Source organism: Aricia agestis, chromosome 10 (assembly GCF_905147365.1).
Source record: "Aricia agestis chromosome 10, ilAriAges1.1, whole genome shotgun sequence".
NCBI classification, from domain to species: Eukaryota; Metazoa; Arthropoda; class Insecta; order Lepidoptera; family Lycaenidae; genus Aricia; species Aricia agestis.
Genome location: NC_056415.1, coordinates 17,271,220 through 17,282,794, shown reverse-complemented (window position 1 = coordinate 17,282,794; position 11,575 = coordinate 17,271,220). Strand labels below are relative to the sequence as shown.

At 36.5% G+C, this 11,575-nt stretch overlaps 1 long non-coding RNA gene across 1 annotated transcript; it reads left to right on the top strand.

Annotated features, from left to right (window-relative positions):
- The first annotated feature begins 3,943 nt into the window (after positions 1–3,943).
- Positions 3,944–11,084, top strand: LOC121731329. The gene is made up of 3 exons (XR_006036214.1): positions 3,944–4,095; positions 5,496–5,499; positions 11,074–11,084. It is a non-coding gene; the product is annotated as an uncharacterized LOC121731329 (long non-coding RNA).
- Positions 11,085–11,575: the final 491 nt, after the last annotated feature.

Sequence of the window (11,575 nt, the reverse complement as noted above, 5' to 3'; positions counted from 1 at the left end):
GGTTATATAAATAATAGTACTAAATTATCTATTTGTTTATGTTCATTTATTACATATTATGTATTACAGTGTTGTTTTATGGTTTTATATATATTTCAAATATAAAGTATTGTACATGATTTGTGATATTTATTACTCTAAACATCTACTGTGTGTTCATATTCTAATTATACTAATCTCGAGGACGAAACACGAGTATAATTAACGATCAAACGAACTTACCTGTACGTGAAGTTCGATCGTAATTATATGAGTGTTTCGTCCGAAGAGATTAGTATATCCCACCCTCCCTAACAGGTGTAGGTACCCATAGATAAAATATCACAAATCTCTCTCAAGAAATGAAGTCGAATCAACGCCGTTGGCCGAAGGAGGAAAATGGAGTCCACCGGAACAGGAAAAGCGAGCAAACCATAGAGTATATACCAGAGACCAACTGTAAGTTTTTTTTAAATATTTTTTTTTTAGAGTTATAACCTCTAAACATAGTGATTGAAGCGGAGACACTAGCTACTACTACTGTGTGTTCATATTCTAATTATACTAATCTCTTCGGACGAAACACTCATATAATTACGATCGAACTTCACGTACAGGTAAGTTCGTTTGATCGTTAATAAAACTAGTCGACAAAATAAGAAACATCACACTGCGCTCCCAAACAGGTATCAAGGATGTAGGAGCCAAGACGGCAAAACTAAAATGGGATTAGGCTGGCCATGTTAGCCTAATGCACCCCGACCGCTGCGCTGGGCAAAGTTAACAACTGAATGGGTACCCGAAGACGGACGACGCAACCGTGGCCGGCCAAGAAAGAGATGGCGCGATGAGCTGGAGGCATAATACCAGCCCGGCTAGCCAACGGTGGCGCAGGAGCGAGAAAAATGGAAGACCCTGGGGGAGACCTTTGCCAAAAAATGTTTTACCGTCACCATGTGCACTGGTTTGCCTAAAGTGTATTTAATAGAAAATTTCTTTACCTTTCAGGAAAAAAATTGGTTTGCGTATTTAAAAAAAAAGTTATTTTATCTAAAAAAAAGTATTGATTGAAGTTGAATGTAAAGTTTAAATCATCATGAAACAATAGTAATTTTACAAAAACATAAATTATTATTCTAGAATCTAGATTATATTTATTGACTAAACTTTATTGAAAACGAGTTCAGAGTCAATAAACTTTAAAGTTACATATACGAGTATACACGAACATTTCCGGCCATTTGTGAGCCCGCAAACCAAGGTAATCTTAAAGTAGACATTCATCATCATCATCATCATCATCAGCCTATTGCCGTCCACTGCTGAACGTAGGCCTCCCCCAATGAGCGCCAACCATCCCGATCTTGGGCAGCCCTCATCCAATCGCAGCTAGCCACTTTCTTCAAATCGTCGGTCCACCGTGCTGCGGGACGTCCTACACTACGTTTGCCTAAGCGTGGTCTCCACTCTAAAACTTGTCTGCTCCATCTACCGTCTTCTCGTCTGCAGACATGACCAGCCCACTTCCACTCCAGCGTGCTAATTCTATAAGCGATGTCGGTGACTTTAGTTCTCTGGCGAATGACTATATTAGGATTTTTGTCTACCTGAAATACTCCCAACATAGCTCTTTACGCTGAGCAACCTTAAACTTGTGAACTAGTCTTACGGTGAGTGTCCACATTTCAGCTCCGAATGTCATTGCCCGTAGAACGCATTGATTAAAAACCCATAGTGGGATCGACGATTCAAAGATATCTCGGAGCTTCCCAAATGCAGCCCAGCCTAAGCGTATTCTTCTATTCGCCTGCTTCTCAAAGTTGTGCCGCCCTAGTTGAATTGTATGGCCAAGATATACGTATTATTGCAGAACTTCGAGACTAGCGCCATTAACGACGACAGGTCTCGGGAGAACATGTTTATTAAACATGACTTTGATTTTCTTTAGGTTCATCCCGAGTCCCACCCATCCGGAAAAATTGCTTAGGCTTTTCAGCATCTCTTCCAGGTCTTGCAGAGATTCTGAAATAATGACTATGTCGTCTGCAAACCGCAAAAGTGAGATATGCTGGCCGTTAATGTTTAGACCCCGTCCGTGCTAATCAAGCTTCTTAAAAACGTCCTCCAACACGTTATTAAACAGTTTCGGAGAAATAACATCTCCCTGTCTTACTCCTCGGCGTAATTGGATAGGACTTGTGCTCTTTACTTGCACTTGGATGGTCATTGTTGCGGCCTTGTACAGATATTTTAATACCTCGACATAGCAGTAGGTCTACTAGGCATCTCTGCATGGATTCCAGTACAGCCCAGGTCTCGACGCTATCAAATGTTTTCTCATAGCTTTTATTACGCGCAATAGCTTGCTCGGTGGCTTGGGTATTCGCCCGACGGAGGCGACGGATGTCACGCCTAATACTTTTTTTAATCTCCCGGTTGAGAACCTGATGACACTCAGATTGTGTGGCTATGGTGTTTTCTCGTCTTTTCCTCATTAGTTCCAGAGTCTCGCTGGTGAACATAGACTTACGTTTATGGGTCTTCGGGGGAAAGTATTTACGACCCACCTCGCAGATGACACGAGTCAGACTGTTGGCGGCTAGGGATATGTCATATTGCTATACTGTGTCTATGTCCTTTGTGGTTTCCAACATGGCGAATCGATTTTGCAGTTCTAGCTGGAAGCTCTCGCAACCAGCTTTGACCTGGGGCCGTGCAGGTCTTAGAGTTGACCTCACTAAATGTGCTCGCTCTAAACTGACGTTTATACTCAGGCTGCCTCTTACCAGTCCGTGATCACTTCCGGTATTAAACCTCAATAGGTTTGATACCGGACGAAACGTCATATATTCAGACTTCAGAGATGTGTATGTGATCAATATCACACATATATAAAAAAGTCACGACATTAATAGAGTCGCCACTTGTTTCCGGTGTGGCCTCTTATGGCCACACTGTATCCAGTCATTGTAAAAAATGTTAATACTTTATATTAAATACAGTTTAAAAAACACGTTGCAAATATGATTTATATAATATATTATGTAGTTAAAAAAATTTGAAATAATTATGATGTAGTTGTAGTGTGTGTTTAATTTACGACATTACAAGAAACAATTCTATGTAAAGTATTATAATCTTTGTATATGTCATAGTCTGTCTCTGTCAAGAAAGTGAAGAAATAAAAAAGTGGTATCATCCCTTTCAAATCAATCTAAGAAAAACCGACCAAGTGCGAGTTGGACTCGCCCATGAAGGGTTCCGCAGCAGCAATAAGGTATATTTCTATGAAATTAATAGGTTTTTGATTTATTTTCATATTTCAGTTGATTTAATGAAAGTTAAATTAAGGTTTACCATTTATGACGTATAAAAAAACTACTGGCTAGATCTCGTTCGAACCAATTTTCGTTGGTAGTTTTTGTAGTAATGTTTTTTTTTTTTTTTCAATATGTGTTTCTGCAATCTGTTTCATCGAACATTCAGCAAAAGTTTAAATAAATTTTGTAGTAATGTACATCATATACTTTTTTAGACTTATCATGCCCCTACTTTAGAAGTTAGAGGGGGACACACATTTTACCACTTTGGAAGAGTTTCTCTCGCAAACTGTTCAGGTTAGAAAAAAATAATATTAGAAACCTCAATATGATTTTTAAAGACCTATTCATAGATACCCAACACGCATAGGTTAGATGAAATTTTTTTTTTGTTTCAGTTGTGTTAGCGGATGTCAATGGACAAGCTATATGATATTATATTTATTTATTTAAATCGGTATAATATGTTAGTCGCTATATATAATTTTAATAAGTAATTATCATATTTTAAATAGTAATAAGTAAGGTACTTGATTTTGACAAATAATTAGTTATAAATGGCGGGAGGATTATTTACTTCCGTTATAACTAATTCTTAGCCACTTTTAATTATTTTACTATATTTGAATTGTCAACGGAAGTTCGTTTCTTTTGTGTAAAATGATATAAAAGCCAGCCATATTGCATTGATTGATTCATTCTGTAATTAACTTTGAGACATGTAAGGTGAAACTCTGCTCGAATAAATACCGCTCAATGTATAATTATTCAAGACTTTTACTATTCTCTAACAGTTGTATCTATAGGGACCCCTAAAATTTTTCATAATTTTTCAATTTTTGTATCAAAATCTTAAAGCGGTTCACAGACTATATCTACTTACCGAGTTTCAATAGTATAGCTCTTATAGTTTCGGAGAAAAGTGGCTGTGACTTACGGACGGACAGACAGACAGACAGACATGACGAATCTATAAGGGTTCCGTTTTTTGCCATTTGGCTACGGAACCCTAAAAAGGGATGACACTACGATGTTGCCACTTTTTAATTTCTTCACTTTCTTGATGGACTATATAAAATGTAATAACTCGATTAAACGGTTGAACCGATGTGGCTAATTTTAGTCTTTAAATGTTCCTGGAAGTCCAGGGAAGGTTTACAAGTGACACGAAGTTCACCGGGACATCTAGTCACTAGTGAGACATATTATGAATTTATAACACCTGTTATTTAAGTACCCTCTCCCTGAGAGCTGCAGAGCTACTTTGATGACCAGTGAGAGCTGAGAGAAGCTCACTCCTTTCTTATTAAGGAACTACTTATTTAAGAAAATACAAAAAAATGAATAAATGAAAAACAGGGTTTTGTTATTTTTATAAAATATGATCATCCAAATAATATTCTACAATGCAGCCGGAAACAGAATCATCGCCACTTTCAAGGTCCATGTAGTTACAGCAGTGGTGTCACAGTGAAGAGGCACTTTCATCTTCAATAATCAGCTCTTCAATATCCTAATAAAGGGTTAATTCCCACTCCTTGTATTTATTTTCAGTGTTTTCTTTCAAAATTATAGCATAAATTCTCCCAGTCATTTCGGTTATTTCGTTTAACGCTTTTTCTGCTACCTGTAAACATAAAACGTAATAATTATAATATTATATAACGCTGCATAAAAGTGTTAAAGGAGTTAAGCACATACACTGTGACACGAGAATTTTATATACATCTAAGATACATAATTACGCAAAGCACCTAAGTCAAAGTATCAATCATTGTTAGGCGCGTTATAATATGATAGATTTCTTTGACAGTTCATTGTTTACGTAAACATAAGGATTACCTATGTTACACCATCCTAACTACGATACACCTCAACATAAGTGTATCCGCACCTTTATTTTAATATTCAGAAACCCAAGTGTGCACACAGCTTTACCGCGCTGTACCGCACACGGTGCAAGATTTCGACATCAATTCGAGGGAATACTCAACTCAGCAGAAGCGGCCACCACCATCGTGAGACCAGCAGAGGACCTCATTCTTTTACTTCACTTCAGTAGGGAATCACTCTTAATTTGTAACTCGTAATTAGTAATTTTCATTTTAATTAATGAAAAAGTTATAATTAATAAACTATTATTTAAAATTTGCTTTTTTTTGGCACCCACGGCTGCAGCTATCGTTACTGGCGCAGTCTTGTGGATCTATTCGCGGGCCGGTTCGCGAAATTCGGGATAATCATCATCGCGACGCGTACCACCCGTGTGGTAGAAGAACCTACGGTTGCAGCCTACGGGCAATCCAGACATCGATTCGGCTGAGAAAAATGCAAATGTAAGTACCTTGAATCTTTCAAGTTCCTTACCAAACCTATCCATAAGTTTCCTATTAAATATAAGTATTCCTTATACCATAAAAATTATATTGCATAATTTTTGTGTGAATTTTAGAATTAGGTAGATTTACTCTTTTTACAGACATTAAATCGTTTAATTTTTGTGTTAATTATATGATTAGGTAGATTTATTCGTTACATAAAAATTAAATCACGTAATTTTTGTGTGAATAATAGGATTAGGTACATTTTTCTTTTTAATTAAAGTGTTTAATTTGATATTTCAAAATTTTCCATCCAAGAGAAAATAGTAATAGTAGGTTAAGTGAACGTAGTTCTAGTAGGAATAGTGCTTTTGACGAGAACAGGGATTTTTCAGAAAATATGTCTCAATACGATTAACGGCCGTTCCCAATATTTGATCTATCTCTGGTTTTGCCCTACTAGAGATAGGAATAGCTCAGATTAGACATTAGAGACATATATTTTATGTCAATTGTGAGCTATTCCTATCTCTAGTAGGGCAAAACCAGAGATAGATCAAATATTGGGAACGGCCGTTAGATAACATTTATAAATCAATGAGGATGTTACCCAAATTTGACGGGAACCCTCACGTTTTAAATCGTTTTATTAATCTTTGCGATCAAATAGTTTTAACTCACTTAGGTACCGAGCCAGAACATAATTTAGGTAATTTAGCGATACTTAATGGTATTTTAAATAAGATCACTGGTCCCGCAGCTAGATTAATAAATGCAAGTGGCATACCAGAAACTTGGCAGGGCATAAAAAATGCTCTCATAAATAATTTTGCTGACCACCGTGACGAGACAGCACTCTATAGTGACCTTTCGATGCAGACCCAAGGTTCCAGTACACCACAGGAATCATATGAGCGTTGCCAAAATCTTTTTAGCACGATTATGACATATATTTCTTTACATGAAACTGTCAGTACTACTATTGAGGCTAAGCGCACATTATATAAAAAATTAACACTACAAGCTTATTTGCGAGGCCTTAAAGACCCCTTAGGTTATAGGAGTAGGTGTATGCGACCGGAGTCTATGGAAAAAGCATTACAATATGTACAGGAGGAATCAAATGCATTATACATGCAACATAGAAATGATAGCAGTCATTCGAGCAAAAAGGAAATTAATAATTCAAACCAGCATAGTCATAATTTACCCCTCAATAATTTTGTTCCTAAACCTTAATTTTAATATGCCTAATTTTCCGCGACAATTTGTGAATAATTTTCAGGGTCCTTCAAAATTAAATTACCATCCCCAAATGCAGCAGCAACGTGGTCCCAAAGTAATATGTTCAGAATAAATAGACCTTTCATGCATCAGAATAATTATAATAATAATTTTAATCATCATAATCAGCCCCGTCCCATGAGTGGCGTTAGTCATTTTGTTCCGAAAGTTTTGCCACCAACCCTTAGTGGACACGATTGGCGTAAATCCGGCAATCCTCCACCAACTAATTATTTAAAATCGTGCGAAATGAATTATAATGAATTTGACAATCAATATAATGACGTATACGAGTATTATGACCAAGACTTTTACTATTCTGACCATGACCAAAATTATTTGACATGCGAACAAACTGACTATTATGAAAATCATGATCCTTACCCTGAAACAATGCAAGTGACTGAAATCGAAAACCAAAATACTGCTGACGATGTAAATTTTCATCAGTCCCCGAAATTAGAAAAGCCAAAATAGAAGTTAATTTTCATATTCAGAGACAATTAGGTTATATTCAGATATCCGATCCACCCCTTAAGTTTTTAATAGACACAGGCGCTAATCAGTCTTTTATTAGCCCTGAAGCTGTACAAAAGTATTTTAGCCATGTACCATTAAATTATGATCCTTTCGAAGTTACAAATGTGCACGCTACCAGTAGAAATAATTATTCTATCACTTTACCTTGTTTTCCGGAATTTCGAGATAAAGGAAATATAACATTATTCGTTTTTTTTATGAAATAAGGGGGCAAACGAGCAAACGGGTCACCTGATGGAAAGCAACTTCCGTCGCCCATGGACACTCGCAGCATCAGAAGAGCTGCATGTGCGTTGCCGGCCTTTTAAGAGGATATAGGGTAGTAGGGGAGGGTAGGGAAGGGAAGGGAATAGGGGAGGGTAGGAAAGGGAATAGGGTAGGGGATTGGGCCTCCGGTAAACTCACTCACTCGGCGAAACACAGCGCAAGCGGTTTCACGCCGGTTTTCTGTGAGAACGTGGTATTTATCCGGTCGAGCCGGCCCATTCGTGCCGAAGCATGGCTCTCCCACGTATTAAATTCGTATATAAGTTTCACAACTATTTTGACGGTTTAATAGGTTTTGATTTATTAGATGTCTTTGGATCAAATATAGATGTTAAAAATAAAAAATTAATTACCCGTAACGCTACAATTCCTATTCATATGTATGACTCACGTAACGCAAATTTATACGAGGAGATTATTCCAGCTAACTCATCAAAATTAGTTAGATTACCTATTAACTCTTTAAATGGCGACGTTTTAATTGAAAAGCAAGTAATTTGTAACTGTTACATTACCGAATGTTTAACTAAAGTGACTAATAATCGAGGATGGGTTGAAATAACCAATCCTACGCATAATGATATTATATTTTCTATGAATAAACCAGTAGAAGCAGAATTATATAATGTTGAGAGCCAGCCAGAAACCATATCTGAACGCGCACAAGAAGTAATATCTCGCTTACGGACAGATCACTTAAATCCAGAGGAACGTGCAAATTTAATAAATTTATGTATTAATTATTCGGACATATTTTATCTTGAGGGCGAGTCTTTAACATTTACAAATAAAATAAAACATAAAATTCAGACTACCGATGAAATTCCAGTTCATACAAAAACTTATAGGTATCCTTATGTTCATAGGCAAGAAGTAAGAGACCAGATTTAAAAAAATGCTAGAACAGAATATAATTAGGCCATCCAATTCTGCTTGGAGCTCTCCAATCTGGGTAGTGCCTAAGAAGGCAGATGCTTCCGGCAAAGTTAAGTGGCGTCTTGTAATAGATTTCAGGAAAGTCAATGAAAAAACCATAAATGATAAATACCCCATTCCCAATATATCTGACATACTAGACAAGCTAGGAAAATGCCAATACTTCACTACTTTAGACTTAGCTAGTGGGTTCTATCAGGTTGAAATGGACCCCCAGGATATTCACAAAACCGCATTCAATGTTGAAAACGGCCATTATGAATTTTTACGTATGCCTATGGGTTTGAAAAACTCACCTGCAACTTGCCAGCGCGTCATGGACAATGTTCTAGACGGATTGCAAAATAAAATATGTGTTGTATATTTAGATGATATTGTTGTATTCAGTACCTCCCTTCAGGAGCATATTATTAATTTAAGAAAAGTTTTTGATAAATTACGTTCATCCAATTTCAAAATTCAGCTGGATAAGTCGGAATTTCCTAAACTTGAAACAGAATTTTTAGGCCATGTAATAAGTAACAAGGGTGTTAAGCCTAACCCTAATAAAATTCATGCTATTCAAAATTATCCACTACCGAAAACCACAACCGAAATTAAACGTTTTCTAGGATTAATAGGCTCTTATAGGAAATTCATTCCGGATTTTGCATGTATAACAAAATCACTTACTCAATGTCTTAAGAAAGGTTCTAAAATTACTTTTGATAAAAACTATACAGAATGCTTTGAACATTGCAAAACCCTCTTGACAAACGATCCCATTTTACAGTATCCAGATTTTTCCAAAGATTTTATTCTCACTACCGATGCGTCAAATGTTGCTATTGGTGCAATTTTATCGCAAGGAACAGTAGGTTCAGATAAACCAATAGCATATGTCTCCAGAACCCTTAACACCAGTGAATGTAATTATAGTACAATAGAAAAGGAATTGCTTGCAATAGTTTGGGCTACTAAATACTTCCGACCTTATTTATTCGGCCGTAAATTCAAAATTATCACTGATCACAAACCGTTGCAATGGATCATGAATCTAAAGGAACCCAGCTCACGTCTTACGAGATGGCGTCTTAAGCTTTCCGAATACGATTTTACTGTAGTATACAAGCAGGGTAAAAGTAATACTAACGCCGACGCACTTTCTAGAATTGAATTACATAATGATGAAACGAACTCTATAGTAGTAAATGTGTCAGAAGGATCTCACGATCCAGAAGATGAATCTAGGACAATAACGAATAGTGTGTCCTCTTCAAGGACCGCAACTGCCAGCAAATCCTCTTCAAGGACAGGTACTGCTAGTGAATCCTCTTCAAGGACCGCTACTGTACATACTAGCCACGAGGAACCTATATTAAATATCCCAATCTCTGATGACCCATTAAATAAATTTTCTAGACAAATAGTACTTACCGTTGTAGGCGACATTAAGGGCCGCACCGTTGTCACCAAACCATTCGATAACCATACGCGAACATCTATTCAGTTATCAGAATCCAGCCTAGAGGTAGACGTTATCAACTCCATAAAAGAATATGTTATTCCTAAAATTAAAACTGGTTTATTAATAAATCCAAATGAAGCTATGTACAAAATAATTCCTATAATACAGAGAGCTTTTAAAAATTCATCTATGTTCCTTACCGTGACAAAACGCGAAGTAGAAAATGTACGTGAATATTTAAAACAGCAGGATATAATAAAAAAATACCACGAGGGTAAAACGAACCATCGAGGTATTACCGAAATCTATTTAGCATTATCCAATAGATATTATTGGCCAAAAATGAAGGAAACCATAACAAAATTCATCAACTCATGTACCATATGTGGACAAGCAAAATACGACCGTAATCCCATACGACCACAGTTTCAATTAGTTCCATCTGCCTCAAAACCATTAGAAATAGTGCACATAGATTTATACGAGTATACAATCCAAAATGAAAAATTTCTTACCATCGTAGATGCGTTTTCGAAATATGCACAAGCCTATCACTTGCGTGACTCTACTGCTGTCAGCGTTTTACAAGGATTACTTAATTTTTGTACTCACCATGGTATACCGATGACAATAATTAGCGATAATGGTACCGAATTCACGAATCAACTGCTTGCGGAATTCCTGAAATTACACAAAATACAACACCATAAAACAACCCCTCACGCACCAAACGAAAACGGAATAGTTGAGCGTTTTCATTCCACTATTCTCGAACACCTTAGAATTCTTAAATTAAGCCACACGTCAGAATCAATATTTAATTTAATGCTTTACGCACTTCTTGCATATAATAGTAGTATACATAGTTTAAATAAGTGTAGACCTATAGAAGTAATTACTGGACACTTTGACCCACGAGATGCTTTTGATTTGGACATTTCCACCCAGCTTCTACAACAGTACATGACTAATCATAAAGACAAAATTACTTTAGCATACAAGACAATACAAGACATATCCAATGACTCTCGAGAAAACATGATAGAAAATCGAAATAGAAATAGGGAACCTGAAATTAACTACTTACCTGAACAGACAGTTTTTATCCAAAATCCAACAGCTTCACGACAGAAACTAGCTCCACGTTATACCCATGATGTAGTAATGGCTGATTTACCTATTCATATATATACGAGGAAAAAACGAAACCCAATCGCCAAAAACAGACTCAAAAGAGTACCTAAATCGGCGCAATTGTTACAGGAAACCGCTGATCCTCTTTCTTCTCCTGAGCGTCGTCCGAACACAAGAGATAAAACTTGAAAGCCTAAACGATGGACCTGGAATTTTACCTTTTAAATTAGGATCCACTAGGATCATTTCCCATCATCATACCTTTTTAAATAAAATTAACCTTAAAGAATTAGAGTCCCAAATTAAGTCTATCGATATTCAATTAGATTCCTTTACTCAAGAATTTC